At 46.5% G+C, this 15,661-nt stretch overlaps 1 protein-coding gene across 13 annotated transcripts in view; it reads left to right on the forward strand.

Annotated features, from left to right (window-relative positions):
• Positions 1–15,661, forward strand: part of ZMIZ1 (zinc finger MIZ-type containing 1) — a 394,693-nt gene that overhangs the window by 268,939 nt on the left and 110,093 nt on the right. The window lies entirely within an intron of this gene.

Consider the following 15,661-nt stretch of genomic DNA (forward strand, 5'->3'; position numbering starts at 1 on the left):
CTGGTTCTGATTCCTTGGAAGTCCAACCAGGAGTCCTTGAGAATGAGCACCCAAGACAGCCATCTTTCTCCTCCTGACAAGCTGGTGGGTGTTGTTTATTTCTTGTTTTATTGATAGGCTTTTTTTTGAAGTTTATCTATGTTTTATTTTTGTAAAATAAAAGTAATCACTGACTAATGCAAAGGCAGCTTTATCTCAATCCGCTTCAAATCACCTCAGTTTTTTTCTCTTGTAAAATTAGAAATGGGTTGGGGAAGGGGCTGACACACCAAAAGGTTTCTGTTTTATTTTTCTGTTCTTCAAAACATTGAGTATAAGATGTTAACCTACTTGCAAGCATTTTAAATTCCTTTTTGTCTCCATGTGGTCTTCAACCAACTTTCTTGTGTGTTAGGTCCAGATGTTGAAAATAACTTTTCTTCCCATTTAAACATCTGCTGAGAAATGACAAAGCATTGGGTGGCATATGTCTGAAGGACCATTACATACGCAAGCCTTTTCTTGAAGAGTGGGGAGGGTTTCAGCTGAAATGGAAAATTTCCCTTCTGCCTTGCTGCTAAATGCACAGACGGTGGGAAATTGCTTCAGTTTATTGGACTCTGTGGGGGAGAGAGAGTGAAATGACTTAAACTGCATCTTAGCAGTATCCTGTTCCTGAACACAAGTGCTGTCATTCAGACCTTCAGACATTCTCCGACCTGGACCTCACAAGTCCAGTCTTATTCCCAGCCACATTTCTGAGCTTAGGGGACAACTCTGCTACAAAGCAGGACCGGAAGGGTTCATTTACAGATAATGAAAAGAGGTTAGGTTCCTCCCCAGCTAGAACTGAAGATCCATACTTCTTTTGCAGGTCGAAAGCAAGAACACTAACCAATCCTAGCAAAAACATATAGTATGACATCTATGGGAAGTTGACTAATGGAACACCCTTTTTAAAAGGGAGGGGGTGGGGAGCATGGGAACTGCAGACAGATTCATTTGATGTCTGTTCTAAGACAGCTCTTAAAAATAGAATTGATAGAATAAAAAATATTAAGGATAAAATGTTCAGTTCTTCAGAAGATAAGTTTTGCTGAAAAAGAACTAGCATGGCTTCATCAAGGCCCGTGTCACTAATTTATCTGAAGTTTTTATATACCATCAAATCATGACAAAATCTCAGGATGGTTTACACAGAGTTTAGCGCTGGCTTCTTCTGTGACAGCTCTCGGTTTGACAGCTGTCAGACGCGGAGCAAAGCAAGACGTTAACGGTAGCCTTCCTTTGTCAGCGTCCACGGCTGGTGCCTCCTGTATTGGCAAGGCTTTGACGGGCCCGGGTGCACATTTGGAGTAGCTGTACACACACTGGGGCAGCACCTTCCCCATTTCTAGATTTAGCAGCCTGGATGGCTCATGTCTATCTCCAGTCCGGCTTGCTGGGGAAGCCGAGGAGGAGGATAATCTTGTTCTCATGCCTCCCAGCAGCATCTGGCTGGCCGTGATGGAAAAAGAAAGCTGTGCTAGGCATGCCTTGGTCTTGTCCAGGGTGGCCACCGCTGGCGACCTGAAATCTGTTGTACAGTCAAGTTGCAGGGGATGATGGATGAAGCCCCCTCCCTTTGCCAACGCATCCCACCCTGCATCTGCTGTAGAAATACTTTCAGTCTTAGCAGGGCTTTGGGGGCCTTTTATCAGGAAAGTTGCCCCGCACTAACAGCAGGGCATAACAGAGAAGTCGTGCCTGTGATTTGTAACTCCAATCTGACCACGTAATGATCAGTTCCAGCTGAGGTTTAGAACCAAACTTAATCTGCTTTCCGTTATACTCTACAGCTTTCTTGTTCTCGTTGTTGGTAATGGATGTTGACGCTCAGTTGCAGTTTTGGATGGGTTTGTGCCAATAATGCCAAAGCGTGGTCCACCGTGTATATCCAAGTGCTGCCCCCGACTTTTTATAACCCTTAATTTGGATTACCCACCCCCAAAATTGGGCTCATGCTTCCCATTTTTGAACAGGAGGCCCTAGACCTATATAATTGCTCTGCCTGCATAACTCTCATAAATTTTATCATGGTGGTGTAGTTAGAAGTCACAGAAAACAATGACTCTTGCATCACAATGAAGAGGGGTTAAATGAACAAAAAGCATCAGCTGGATTTTTCAAGGTTCCATTTAGATGCCAGGAAGCACTTCCTGACAGTTAGGACCCTCAGAGTGTGGAATGGGCTTCCACAAGAGGTCGTTGAGGCCCCATCAGTGAGGGTGTTCAAAGATAGGCTCGACGTGCACATGGTGGGCATGTTGTGAGTAGAGCCGGCTGGAGCTAGGGGTCAGACTAGATGGCCTGGGAGACCCCTTCTGACTTGCTCTGTTTCTATGTTTCTATGTTTTCAGAAGTGCAACTTTCTTGACAGCCAGGTTCTGCTAAGTTAGCCTTAGGGAAATGACATTTGAGACAAATTGGAGAAAGGGGCTGAGGGAGCCAGTCATAGGATGATGTAAAAAGCAATTGTCATATTTTCACTCTAGTTTGTACCTCCACGCTGAAGTCTGTGACAGTTTTATAAATGAAACTAACTCCATTATTTCAACCTGAGTATTTATCTAGTTCTCATACCTTTAAAGGGCACAGATTTTATTCAAATGTCATCTTGTTCCTGGTATCATGTTATTAACATGTAGATTTTATTTATCTAGGAAAGTTCTTAACACTGTTCAAACAAGGAGCTGTCAAAGCACATTGTATAGAATCAAAAAGAAAATAAAGTAAAATCAAACAATGGAACAATGTTGTAGCAGGACAAATAATATTTGTGAGCCATCCCTTAAGGAGGTGAGGGGGCGGCCATGAGAGGAGGGCCTTCTCTGCAGCTGCTCCCCATATCTGGAATGCTCTCCCCTAGGAGATTCGCCTGGCACCTTCCTTAGTTTCTTATCAGTGCCAAGCGAAGTCATTCCACTAATGCCATAAACCTCTGCTTTGCTTTGCTTTGCTTTGCTTTGCTTTGCTTTGCTTTGCTTTGCTTTGCTTGTATTTTATTGTTATTTTTAATGCATTCGGGTTTTTATTGTGTTTTTACTGTATTTTATCTTAGGGTGGTGAGCCACCCAGAGGCGCTGTGGCACAACTGGGCAGCATATAAATGCTTTAAATAATGGATGAATGAATTTCAGTGTTTCCTCCAAAAGACCTAGGCTATCAAAACGTTCACCTGGCCTGAAAGGAAAACATAGACAGTATCAGGTTAGCCCTGCTAAGGAAGGCATTCTAAAATTGGGGCACAGCTGGAAAGACACCATGCTGAGAAGTCTTGCATCCAATATCTAGAGAAATGCAGAAGAAGGGCTCTTGGTACCTAGACAGGTTTGTGTAGGAGGCAGGTGCCCATATCCGCAGCCATTAAAATTCAAAGCCAGCATTTGGAATTGTGCTTGGAAAGAGACCAGCAGCCCATGTAGCTCTTTGAAACATGGTTAAGAGATGCTTCATGTGCCTGGTCCCAGTTAGAAATCTTTGCCCTGTATTTTGAACTCTCACTGGTTTCTGAACAGTCCTCAGATACAGCCCAACTGTACAGTTAGCAAAGCATGAATAGCTGTGGGAGGCGGGTTGCAACTTGCCTTCCGGCATGAGCTGGCTGCAAATATGCTCCTGCGATGGAGGTTGGGCCGCCCTGGGACACTCTGCCAAGCAGAGCAGCACCAGCTGCTTGCCCCCCTCCCCGTGGCACGGGAACCTGGCACTCCTCCTGTTGCTACTGCTGCTAACAGTACCCGCTCCTGTGACCACACACCCATCCCTGTGAGCTGCCCAAGGCTAACAAACACCTCTCCATGCCTCCCTCTCCCGAGAGTCCCCCACTCATAATGCAAGGCGCACCGAGATGCTCTAACCTTGGGGATCTTCGTTTACTGGCTTAAGCTGACCACTTCACTGCTCACACAAAGCAGGCAGCTCCCAGACTCCTGGGCAGCCACCGCCACGAGGCACTCCACGCTGCAAAGCAGTGCAGGCAGACGTATTTTAAAGCATACCAGAGCTACCAGTAAAGTAAGCAATAAAACAAAGTAATCGCTTTAAACGCAAGGCAGAGGCGACAGCAGAAATTAACAAAGGGATAAATCAAGTGCGTGACAATTTCAAAATAAGACCTTTTTTTTAACCAAACACTGAGTACACAATCATTTTTTTGCATTTCCTTGAGATAATCCTTTCCTCTGCAATAGATCTGGCTGTGGAAATCAAAAGGGCTGCACGAGACACAATATGGGAAAGCAAAGCATTCATCTGTATTCTGCTGTTCGGAACCATTTGCAAATAATTTCTCCTTTTCCAGGGATACCGTCCCCACAGAGTACTAGATTGCATTGTTTCAATTCATACCCAGAATCACTGGGCTCATATTTTGAGAAGGGGCTATCAGAGGAGTTAAAAGCGGGTGGGAGAAAGGGCAGGGAAGCAGGAGCTTGGCAACCTGGAGCAGGACTTGGCTAGTGGACCCAGTATGGACAGGAGACTCATGCCTGCCAGCCAAAGCCTGCTGCCGGCCCTTGTAGCAACAGAAAGCAAGCACAGGACAACCCTTTAAAAACTGACAGTTCCCATATCAAAATGGAATAGATGCTGCCATCATTTGGTGATTAACATGCATTCATGCCAAGCATTAATGATTTAACACACGAGTGCCAGCGCTTCAAAATGCAGACCGTTTGATGCTTATTTCTCTGCATAGCCACTATGGTTGTGGACAGATAAGCTCTTAAGAAGCTTCCAAGATAACAACATCCGCCAGGGCTTGTCGGAGAATCGGTGATTTGTCTAGAAACTGTGGCAGAGCGATTTGACATGGCCTTGCCATTCGTCGTGTTGAAAGCAACAGTTCTGAGCAGGCCTTGGGTCAGTCCATTGGGAAGGTCAACTGTGCAAGTCCCAAGCTTGAAAAAAAGCACTTGTGTACTTTTGCATGGCTCCAGCTTATTTCGTTTGGGTGCACACAGGGTAACTTCTTCTTGGATGGTGCCCCATGAGTATTCGCTTGATTCAGAATGGAAGAACTGTGAAGCTACTGGGTTTATCAAAGGAGAATAATAAATACATGAAAAGGAAGCCTCTCCAAAGTGTCAGAACATTCAAAGTCTTTCCACAACATCACCCAATAACCCAGTGAGACAAGTCAGCATTAATAATCTCATATTACTGAGGATGAGGTTGAGAAAATAATTGATTTGCACTGATAGGTTGATTTTAATGCATAATTTCTATGTATGAATAAACTTAGAATTATACCAGAATTACATGAGATATTTTAGTATTTGCATTCAAAAACACAAATGCAGGAGAGCCAGTGTGGTGTCGTGGTTAAGAGCATGGGACTGGGACTCAGAGGACCTGGGTTCTAGTCCCTGCTCGGCAGTGGAGCCAACTGGGTGACTTTGGGCCAGTCACAGACTCTCCTCCCAACCTACCTCACAGGGCTGTTGTTATGGGAATAAGATGGAGGAAGAGAATGATGTAAGCTCCCTTGAGCCCTTTGTAGGAAAAAGGCAGGATATAAATCGGAAAATAAATAAATAAAATGCAGTCAAACCCTAGATCAGGGAGAAAGCACACGAGCACAAGGGTATGGAGCCCGCATAGTAGCTTATTCTCTTCTTGGTTCATTGATCAAGTAAGTCCATAATTTCCATGCCAAAATTCCAAAACTAAGCAGCTATGCTGCTGGGACACCTGGGATTTTCAGATAACATAAGGATCGGGGCTGCTGTTGTGTTTTGGAGATGAATTGTAGAACCTGCTGTTTGCTACATTCAATGCTTAATGATCGGTCAACTCTGGTTAAGGAGTGCGTCTATACGGTTTTGGCTGGATAGCCCAAGAAAGGCCACTTCACACATTACCTCTTAGGCTGATGCGCGGAATGCTTGAGCGGCATGGTGGGAAACCCACGATATAAACACGGGCCTTTGCCGCTCACATGGAATGCGGCAGTCAGGATGGAGTCAAGAGCCAAATGGGTGGGGAGAGCCCAGAGCCAGCTGCCTGCCTTTCCCCTGTTGTTCTGTGCTCTTCCACTCGGGAGGCTCAATTCTGGCACTGGAGCGAGAGGGCCTGGGAAGGGGGCCCTGGCTAGAGGGAAGTTGTACCACCTCCATTTTCCCTTCTGCTCCTTAAATCAGACCCACCGCATTTTCTGTACAAATATGAAAAGAGTGGACATAGAAGCACGCTTCTGGGAATCTGTTGCGGGCCACAACTCACCTCTCTGCCTACATGCTAAATTGCAAACTCTGTTTTACTTTTGTGCCATAAATGAAATGGCTTGCATTCTCCTCCCCCTCCACACACAAACAGTTAACTAGAAAAATAAATGCTCTGTGATCAGTGATCCACAAACATGGCCGTGGTTTCGTAACCTTAGCTTGTGGTTGCCAACAGCTCTTTCCCCTGTTGTCTCCTGGGACTTGGGAGACTGGAGAAGCTTATCTCATGTGTGCAAGATACAGGGATGATAAGGAAGAGCAATTCTCATTTGATTCTCTCCCATACTTGGAAGCGGCTGCTTCTTAACTCCCTGGGAGGAGCCGGTGTGATTTGGCTGAGTATGTGCCCTAATAGGTGACTGGATTTGTGAATGTAACAGGGCAGACGGGTTGCCAGAGCCTTTAGGGAGCAGAAGCGCTTTCAAGGGGAGCTGGATAGAAGCAATTATCTCTTAGTTCCTCTCCTCAAAAATGAAAGTGAACCCACCTGCTATTTTGGGGTGGGGGGGGGAGGCTGAAGTAGCATTTGAAAGGGACTCCCATTTCTGTGGCATGAGAAAGAAAAACAAAGTTAGAACATGACAGATCCTGTGTATTTAAGGAAGCATGCCTTTTGCAACCCTCTTAATAGAAAGCAAAGAGTTAAAATGCTGAAGTCTTACAAAGGGCGGTAAATGCTGACACAAGGTCTTCCGAACTTTTCCTGACAGAACACCCGTCTTTAATGTGCTAGTCCCTTTGCCCGTATAACATTGTACATCTGCCCTTGAAAACAGCTCTGGCAAGCATGGGTGTAGCCAGGGAAGTCAATTTAGCAGAGGTTCCTGTCTGTGCCCCAGCACTGCAGGCAGACGGCCTGGAGCTAGGAGTTATTATCGGCTGAGCAGGTATATGAATAATTACTAAGGAGAGAAGCCTGGGTTAATTGCAGCTTTTAATCTTGTTCTCATAAATTCTTAGAACTTTTTGTCTCAGGGTAGGCAGACTGAAAAGGTTCAGCAAGGGTTTTTTTTCTGAATTTCCAAGTATTTATGATTGATTTATTATCATTTTTATAGTGCTATCACTGTACATGAAGTTTCTGTCGATTCTGCTTATTTATGCAGAACACATATTCCATCCTTCTTCCAGAAAGTTCAAGTAGGTATGGATGGGGGAAAACATTTTGTCCTCGCATCCACCCTCTGAGGAAGATTTGGTTGAGAGATGGGGTCAAGTGACTAACACATCTTTGGAACCCATAGCTGTGATTCTCCTCTTTTCTTGCTCTGTTTCTGATGGGGGCCCCTGTTCTGGATCTGGGCCATGTGGCAGGGCAGCTTGATTCTTTCTTCCCATGTCCCTTTCCTGCTGAAATCATCTCCCTGCTGTTTGCCTTCAAGGCTGCAGAAGGCAGCCTGAGGGGCAAGTAACAGCTTTGGATAGTGAATTTCAGTGGGAAAGGGATGTGGTTAAAAACCCTTCTAGCCACCATGGGATTCAAAGGATCTTGTGAGCTGCCTTGGCTTCCTTGCAAGAGGCACCCAAGGAGGGGCATAAATGCAATTTAATGATGGTGGTGATGTGTTGCCGACCATTATGATGACACTCAAACATTATGGATAGTTTGACACATTGTGGCTAGCACTAAAATTACTGATCACTTTTCTGTGATTTGAACAAGATTGGACCAACATAGTTTTTGCAAACATATATGTGCTCCACTTCTTAGCTCTCCTGGATCATTTTTGCATGTGTGTATATCTACTGATACACCCCAAGAGGTATCCCTTGATCTCTGTCTCTTGCAACCACGGTCTCTACTGTGATTAGTGGGTCAAGTGGTCAGCACTAACCCACATCTTCTTCCTCATATTTCCTGTAGAATATAGCACCTGCTATCCATGGTAGCCTAATGCTGGGGACAATAGATGGCAAAAGAAGAAGGGGACGGCAGAGGATGAGCTGGCTGGCTGGAGTCACTGAAGCAGTTGGCGTGAGCTTAAGTGGACTCCAGGGGATAGTGGAGGACAGGAAGGCCTGGAGGAATGTTGTCCATGGGGTCGTGATGGGTTGGGCACGACTTCGCGACTAACAACAACAACAACAATCCATGGTAGCTTAAATGAGCCGGGAGTCATAGAATACATTTCTCAAGAGAACTTGCCATTATAGTCTGCACGCTAGAACCAGTGTGGTTACATGTGAACGCACTGCAAAACACACACAAGCAGACATAAGGTTAAGTGCAACCCATGAAGCTATGATTGCAACTATTTCATTTCCCTAGAAAGAACAGGCTTCATTGAGGAAAGCAGTAGGAAAGTGCAAGTATCAGTGTTCATGGAGTTGTACTCATTGCTCTGCAAAGCTCGTTTCTCATTGGTATCCCACAGAGTTAACACGTCCCTTTTGTTTCGTCCTCGCGCTATTTTTGGAGTAGCTGTCAGCACATAATGATAAAGAATTCTTGCTTATCGGGAATGAGCCAGTGTGCTGAAGCCTGCTGCCTGATCGCTCCCACTTGGCTTCTCCTGGTAGTGGTAGCAGCTAAGCAAGGTAGGGATTCTTTCTCTGGTTAGTTTAGCCTTGTATCTGGATCGTGACCTCTGGATTGTTGCTCACCTAACAAAGTCGTCAGCCAAAGTGCAGTATAAAAGGTTATACTATACTTGTATGCAGCTTGCAGTCCATTGAGCCAGCTTAGCCCCAATGGTCTAACAGGGGCTTCATAAACTTCCTGTTCTTGCAGACCATCGGGATCTGCAAGAACAAGGCACATGGCTCGTTTCGTGAAGCCATGATGCATTGCAGTAGTCTGATGGGTCATTGATTGGACGGGGCTGGTTTCTGTTGCGCATTCTTGGACTGGGAATGTAGAAGATTGAGAAGGTGAAATGGCCAGGTTGCACAACACAAGAAGCCATCCTAGGCAGAAAGCTGTGCAGTGTGGCTTGTTTGCCACAGTGTCCAGGATGTGCCCACAGAGGCTCAGGTCCCATGGGGGCCCTGAGGCTTCTCCCCCTATTATCCTGCTGGTATCTGAGGGAATTCCATAGGGTCACTAAGGGGAGCTGTGTGGAAACAACCTCTGCCAGAGGGTCCCCATTGCTGGTTCCGGCAGAGGGAGGCTGCTTGGCAGCTCATTTCTGCCAGAATCAGCAGTGGCAGGGACAAGGCATGTTCTCCTTCCTCCTGAGGATGTCAGGAGAATGTGTCCCATCCTCCTCTGCCACACCGATTGCTCCAATTGTTATGGCAGATACGTTCTCCTGAGCCTTTTTGTGCAGAGAGAGCTCATGCCACTGGCCCTCCCTTCTCCTCATGGCCCCGTGGGTGGGAGACTCATATTCTTCTGGCCTTCCTTGAAGTTCTGTCCAGCTGAAGTTCCTGATTTTTACCTGCCACCAGGTGGGGATGCAAGTGGCAGCAGGGAAGAGGAGGCAGCATCCCCAGGTGGCTGCAAAGACCTCCTCTTCCCTGAACATGAAAACAGCGGGCAGGGATGTGGCTTGCCATGGTGCTGGACTCCTCTGTCTGTCGCCTTCTCAGGTTCTGACTGGGGTCCACATATGTGGAGATCAAGGGAGATAAGATGTTGATACCTGCCCAGATGCTGCTCAGACACTTTGAGAGGCTGTCATCAGAGCCGTTCTGCCCGTTTCTTGTCATCACCCATCACCCACTGTAGCTCCGACATGGGGAAACACAGAGCAAACACAGATGGGATTACCTTGCCTATGTTTTACGCTCTATCCTGTGCATCCAGAGTTTGGCCATTTGCTTTTGATTTTTAAAACAACAACGTGAAAGAACTGGGTGGCGTGTTTGAGATGTATGAACTGTAATTTATGAGGGGAGAAACTAGGCAGATCTATGCATTACAAAAACGAAGTGGGTGGGGGAAATAAGCAGCTACTGAATCCGTTCTCATGCTCCCCCTGCAGCAAAATGCTTCCTTCAGTGTAGACAGATGCTGCTCCCCCATATCAAAAGGCTTTGGTGGGGCCTTTTAAAAAGATATCCCTGTGAGACCACCTTTCTCGTGATGCAATCTGACACACAGCCATCACTGGGGCTTAAATATAGTAATCTTTGAAAATGATTGGGAATTTGCCCCGGAGGGGGAAGAAGACCTGTTATGATTAATTTCCACCAATGATAAACCACTCCTTGTCCAAAAGGCCGTGTGCTGTGAAGTATGGTTTAATCCATTTAACTACAGTGCCTGATGCTTGTGACAACTGTGACTCACATGTCATCACAGAAAGTGATATTTCAAGTGGCACGGTGGGATTAGAAACCTGCTGAAGATTTGTCAAAGGAAAAGTAAGTGCATAATTTCTAGATAAATGATTTGTCTACTTTAAACCACTTCTGCTAAAATAATAATAATAATAAAGAGAGGAACCAGGAAGGAAGGAGGGGAAGGCAGCTTAAAAATGACACCCTGGATTCTTACAAGGGAGAGTGGATATAATTGTGTTGCATGTCAAGGGAAGACCTTTCACTTTAAAAGTGTGAAGTTGAAATAGTACGTACATGGTATAAATTTATTAGAAACATACTGGCCAGTAGAAGTGAATGGGAGATGAACAAAAGCTTGGGAACTAGAAAACCCATTCCAGTTTGATTTCTGCATACAGGTATTGTACCAGTCTTGGAGGGATATTTTTAAGCTATCTATGCATGGGGAGTGGAAGTTTTCTCTCAAATCACCTTATTAGTGTTGCTTCTATGATTTTCTGCCGTTGGAGTCACCCCAAGCAGTGTGATGCTGAAGAGCTGAAGTGTGACTTGAAAAGTATACGCTCTCTACCTTTGGCATTCTAAGGGCCCCCAGAACAGGGAATTCCATGGAATATCGATGGGGAAATGGGCAGCGCACATTCCAAGGGAGGGCAACCATGCACCGGGTTTTCAGAGAGTGGGTTACAGGGGGAAAAACTGATCAGAATACCAAAAATACAGGAAAGCTATTTATTCCTGTAGTTCTGTGAAATGCAACAGCTGAGTGTGAGGCTCAGGCCCTTATGGAATTATAAAGTCTAGACTTGTACCTTCTGGATTGCATAGATTACTCTTGATTGTACGGTGTCACTCAAAGCAATTTTCATATGGGGAAGAAGTGCTGTGAAGCAGGTGGACTGGCACAGTTCAAGTAGCACTGACAAGCCGGAGGTGTGGTAAGAAGAGAGAACCTGTGTTTAATACTCCTATCTCCCATCTACGTTTTTCATCTTATCTCAAAGCCTTGCAATATGGAGAATAATGTGAAAATAGAAGAAGATCAAAGAGTTATTTTCCTATTTTCCTCAACCATGGGCTACACTTTGGGGACTCCAGCAAGGGAAATCTGCAGAAAGGCCTTCAAAATGGGTGATGACGCCTATCTGGACACTCATCATCCTGAACATCCCTGGACCCCGAAGAGTGGCTGGTGGAGTCCTCTGCATTTGCCCCTGAAGAGAAGGGGATTCGGGTCATAGGATTGCATGCAACTTCTGAAAGAACCCCCTCATTCATTTGCAGTCTGAATGTGGCATACAGACAAAGTTCTGAGGCCAAACTAAGTCATCAAGCTAAGTAAGAGAGGAACAGTCCGTCTCTAATCCAGTGTATCCTGTGCCTGGCCTTTTTAAAGCAAGTGGAACTTCTTGGGAGTAGTCATGCAACCACGGTAAGATGCTGTGGGTTTTTCCAGTGTCTTTTTCTTTTGAAAAACAATATTTTGTGATGTGTAATAAGTTACATACAGAGGAACACTGGATCTTTGCAAAATCTAAAAGGGAAGATGAGGGAAATGTTTACGACCTTTCCTCCCCCTTACTTTTAATTGAAATCAGCAAGATGACTTCCAGCAAACTCCTTGGGGAAGAAGCTTGATGGATTTTGTGAAGGTTTTGCTTGGAAAGGAAGCAGCTCTTTACCACAGGATGCTGTGTCAGGAAAAGGCTGGTTCTTGGTTGGCCACAACTTAAACTGCCACTTTTCCTCCTGAGAAGGGAGGGAGTCTTATTGGCTTCCTGTTTATACACTTTATAATTATTCATCCCATACAGAAAGCACTACTTTGTTTAACACGAGCATTTATTAAACCAAAAGCTAGGTGTTCCTGTATCTTAATGTTAAAAAATTACTATCCTTGTCTGAAAAGCAAACTTGTAATATAAACACCATGTAACAAAATTACTGTTAAAAAGGGAACATAGTTGCTGTACGTTGTCACGATCTTTCATCCTAAAAACATACAATGTGTACTCTAGAAAATCATTCCGTGTCCCAGCTCTGAACCTACAGGCTGCTGTTCCGAGAGAGAAACAATGAAACATTTTCCTGCAAAGTTCTTTTCAGCCTTATCCACACACCTGCAACGTAGGTCAGTATTAGTCCCGTTAAGAGGCAGGGTGCTATAGGCCAGTTCGGACAAGGCTTGTACGCATGTAAATTGATTTCTTTATTATCTCTGTAGCCCACCTTTATTACCTTACAACATTCTCCTCCTCTTCTCAGTCTAATCCCCACAACAACAACCCTGCGAGGTAGGTTGGGCTGAGATTCTGTGACTGGCCCAGAGTCATGGAGATCCCATGTGTGATGTGAGTTCTGCCTGTCCAACTCTGGGCATGCCCACCCCTTCTTCACGCCAGAGAGAGAGAGGTGTGTAACGTGCAGCATTGCCGATCACTTGCACATGCAAAGTTTAGCCGACACGGGCTCGACCGACATCTTGAGAAGATCCAGTTTGGCTCCCTCACAAAAGTCAAGATGTTGGCAGAACATGCCTTGTAATGCTACCATGTTAGAAAAAGCTCCCAGGCATCGTCCAAGGTGTGTGCAAACTGCAGAGAAATTCTACCTGCTGCTTTAAAGCAGGTGATACATAGCAGGATCCATTTTTTCTCCCTGCTTCTCTGGCCGAGCCTCTGCCAGGAAAGGGAGAGGCAAGCAAATTATACAGCACATTGCAAATTGCCTCCTTTACAACACCTCTTGAAAGGAGGCGACCCATAGAATGCTGCTCAGCCTGATCCCAGGAAGCAAGTGGGTGGCGAGATGGTGAAAAAGAGAGAAGGGGACACAGCCTGCAGCGCTACCCTGGACAAGAGGTGATCTGCGTACTACCCTCCCTTCTCAGCAAAATGTTTTCCAAGGGGAGGGATCTATTTTTGAAAAGCTATTTTTGATGAGGGGTGGTTTGTCTTTCGGCAGGGGCTTTTGCCCTTCTCAAAACAGCAGCTTTTCTGCTAAATGTGCAATGCCATTCAAGTTTCCCAGCTCAGAAATGATTCCCTGAAGCAGGACACCATTTGAGAATCTCTGAAGCCCTTCTTTACCCTCAGTGGATCTTGTGAGTCTTCACACTCCTGGGGTCTCTTCTTCATGAGCATTCATGCTGCGCAAACTGACGCATTGTCCTGCACTGGGGTACAAAGCCCAAGCAGCTCCTTGTCCAGCCATTCTTCTGTGGCTTGGAACCCCTAACCTGCCTTATGGCTCTTCTTCCTTATTCATCCAGAGCATCAGGCCTCTTCCTTGGTTCTCTTCCATTAATTAAACAGCCTTAGCATTCCTGTGCAAGACATCCACAGGTCAAGGGCCCATTTAAGTTGACTGAACTAAGTTAGGCATTTCATCCTACATAAATTAGAATCGTTCTTGCAGCGCTTGATTTGGAATTCTTTAGAGGTGGATCAGTGCTTGGCTCAGTACATTACTTTTATCATGCTTACGTATATACTTTGCTAAGACAAATAAATCTAATTGTGCCCAGGCAGGCCAAATGCTGCACGGAAAGAAGCCTGGAATCTGTGACCCATCCGAACCATGTCATTTGAGTAAATCTGAATAGCTTATTATCTGTTGATAGTCATGGGAAAGGACAAGAAGCTGCGCAGCATGCCAAACCCCACCCGACACACTCAAAATCAAACCCAGCTCCTTGTGTAATCGCTGAGATTTTTGCATCCACATATGGTCAAGCGCATCTGCATCCAGAAGAGCTAGAACGTTGCATTTAAGAAAGAAGATTCTGGGATGCAAACTTTGAATTTGGTGCCCTATTTCGTATTCAGGGCTTATAGTCTGCCAGAATGAGAACACTCCCACAAATCGCTTCTGGGTTTGGAAGGTAGGAGGGGGAAATAATGGGAATAGGGTGATAACTAGGTCAAAAAAAAGGCATAATTACTGTGAATTTGGCTGTGCAGTAACACTGCCTTTCTCCAGCCTAATTATGTGTGTTCAGCCTTTCTGCGTAGAGCTCCAGACATGTGTGAATGAGAGCCAAATAATTAGGTTGCAATTGCTTCTCACTTGTAGTTTACGCTCAGCTTTGGCTACATAAAGCCTCACATAAATACGGGCTCTTCCCAAGAGAAAACCTGCTGGAGGTGATGAATACAGCCAAATTAAAGCTCAGCGCCAAAATCGCTCCACCTCAGCCTTACTTTCAGATATTGTAATTGATGAAATGGCATTATCCCTCTTTGTTTTGTTCTTCCAAGCATCCGTGCCAAAATTATGCCAATAGGAATAGCATTTTCTGGTACAGGGTGGCGTGTGCTCGCTTCCTCCCCCTTCCCTTTTGTGGGCTGGTCCCCCCCCCCCCCCCCGCGGACCCCCCCCCCCCCCCCCCCCCCCCCCCCCCAAAAGCAGAACCTTCTCCTCTGGACGCCTAATTAGCACGACTGGTTTGATGGATTTCGTCAACAGGGTTTCTAGAGGGGAGGTGGGAGACGCTGCCCGCCCGCGCTGCTCCAGACAGAGGCGTTGCGTGCTCAGGTTGCTAGACACACTCGAACAAGTGTCGCTTCTGGGGAAACGATGGAGGGGGCCGCTTCAGCTTCTTGGCTGTGGACCAGCGAAGCACCCTTTGTCCTATACTCTCATCCTCACCCCTCCTTGCAAGTTTGAAATGCGAGATGCATGTATCTCACCCCCCCGCCCCCCGCGCGCTTTTCTGTCTCCCTTCTGGCAAAGTGCTCGTGTGTGGCTGTGTGTGCGCGAGTGTGTGTGTGCGTGCGCACGCCAGTGATAGATGAGTATCATGGCAAAGCAAAGGGATGGACCACTAGAGACAGCAAAGAGAACCCATCCATTCCAGTAACATGCACTGGAGGTGAGAATTTCCCCGGGGTTGGCTCCCCCCTTCCTTCTCTCCCCCAACCCGGCCCGTCTTGCAGGGGGGCTGCTTGGAAGGCGCCTCCTTCCCCATTTGCAGCCTCGCCGCCGCCCCCGCGCAGCAGTGTCATGTGGCCGCCACGGCGTGCCCTCTCGCTCGCCGCGCGGCCGCCCGGACGTGTGAACGCCGCCGCCGCCGCGCCCGGGGCCGCCTGCATTGTCTCGGGAGGGCCGTGGCCGCCGGCCCGGGCAGCGCGGCGGCGAGCGGGGCGCCCTGCGCGGCCGGCTGCGCCCGCGAACCGGGGGACGGGCGG

This window comes from Varanus komodoensis, unplaced genomic scaffold (assembly GCF_004798865.1).
Source record: "Varanus komodoensis strain SLA01 unplaced genomic scaffold, ASM479886v1 scaffold11, whole genome shotgun sequence".
Classification (NCBI taxonomy): Eukaryota; Metazoa; Chordata; class Lepidosauria; order Squamata; family Varanidae; genus Varanus; species Varanus komodoensis.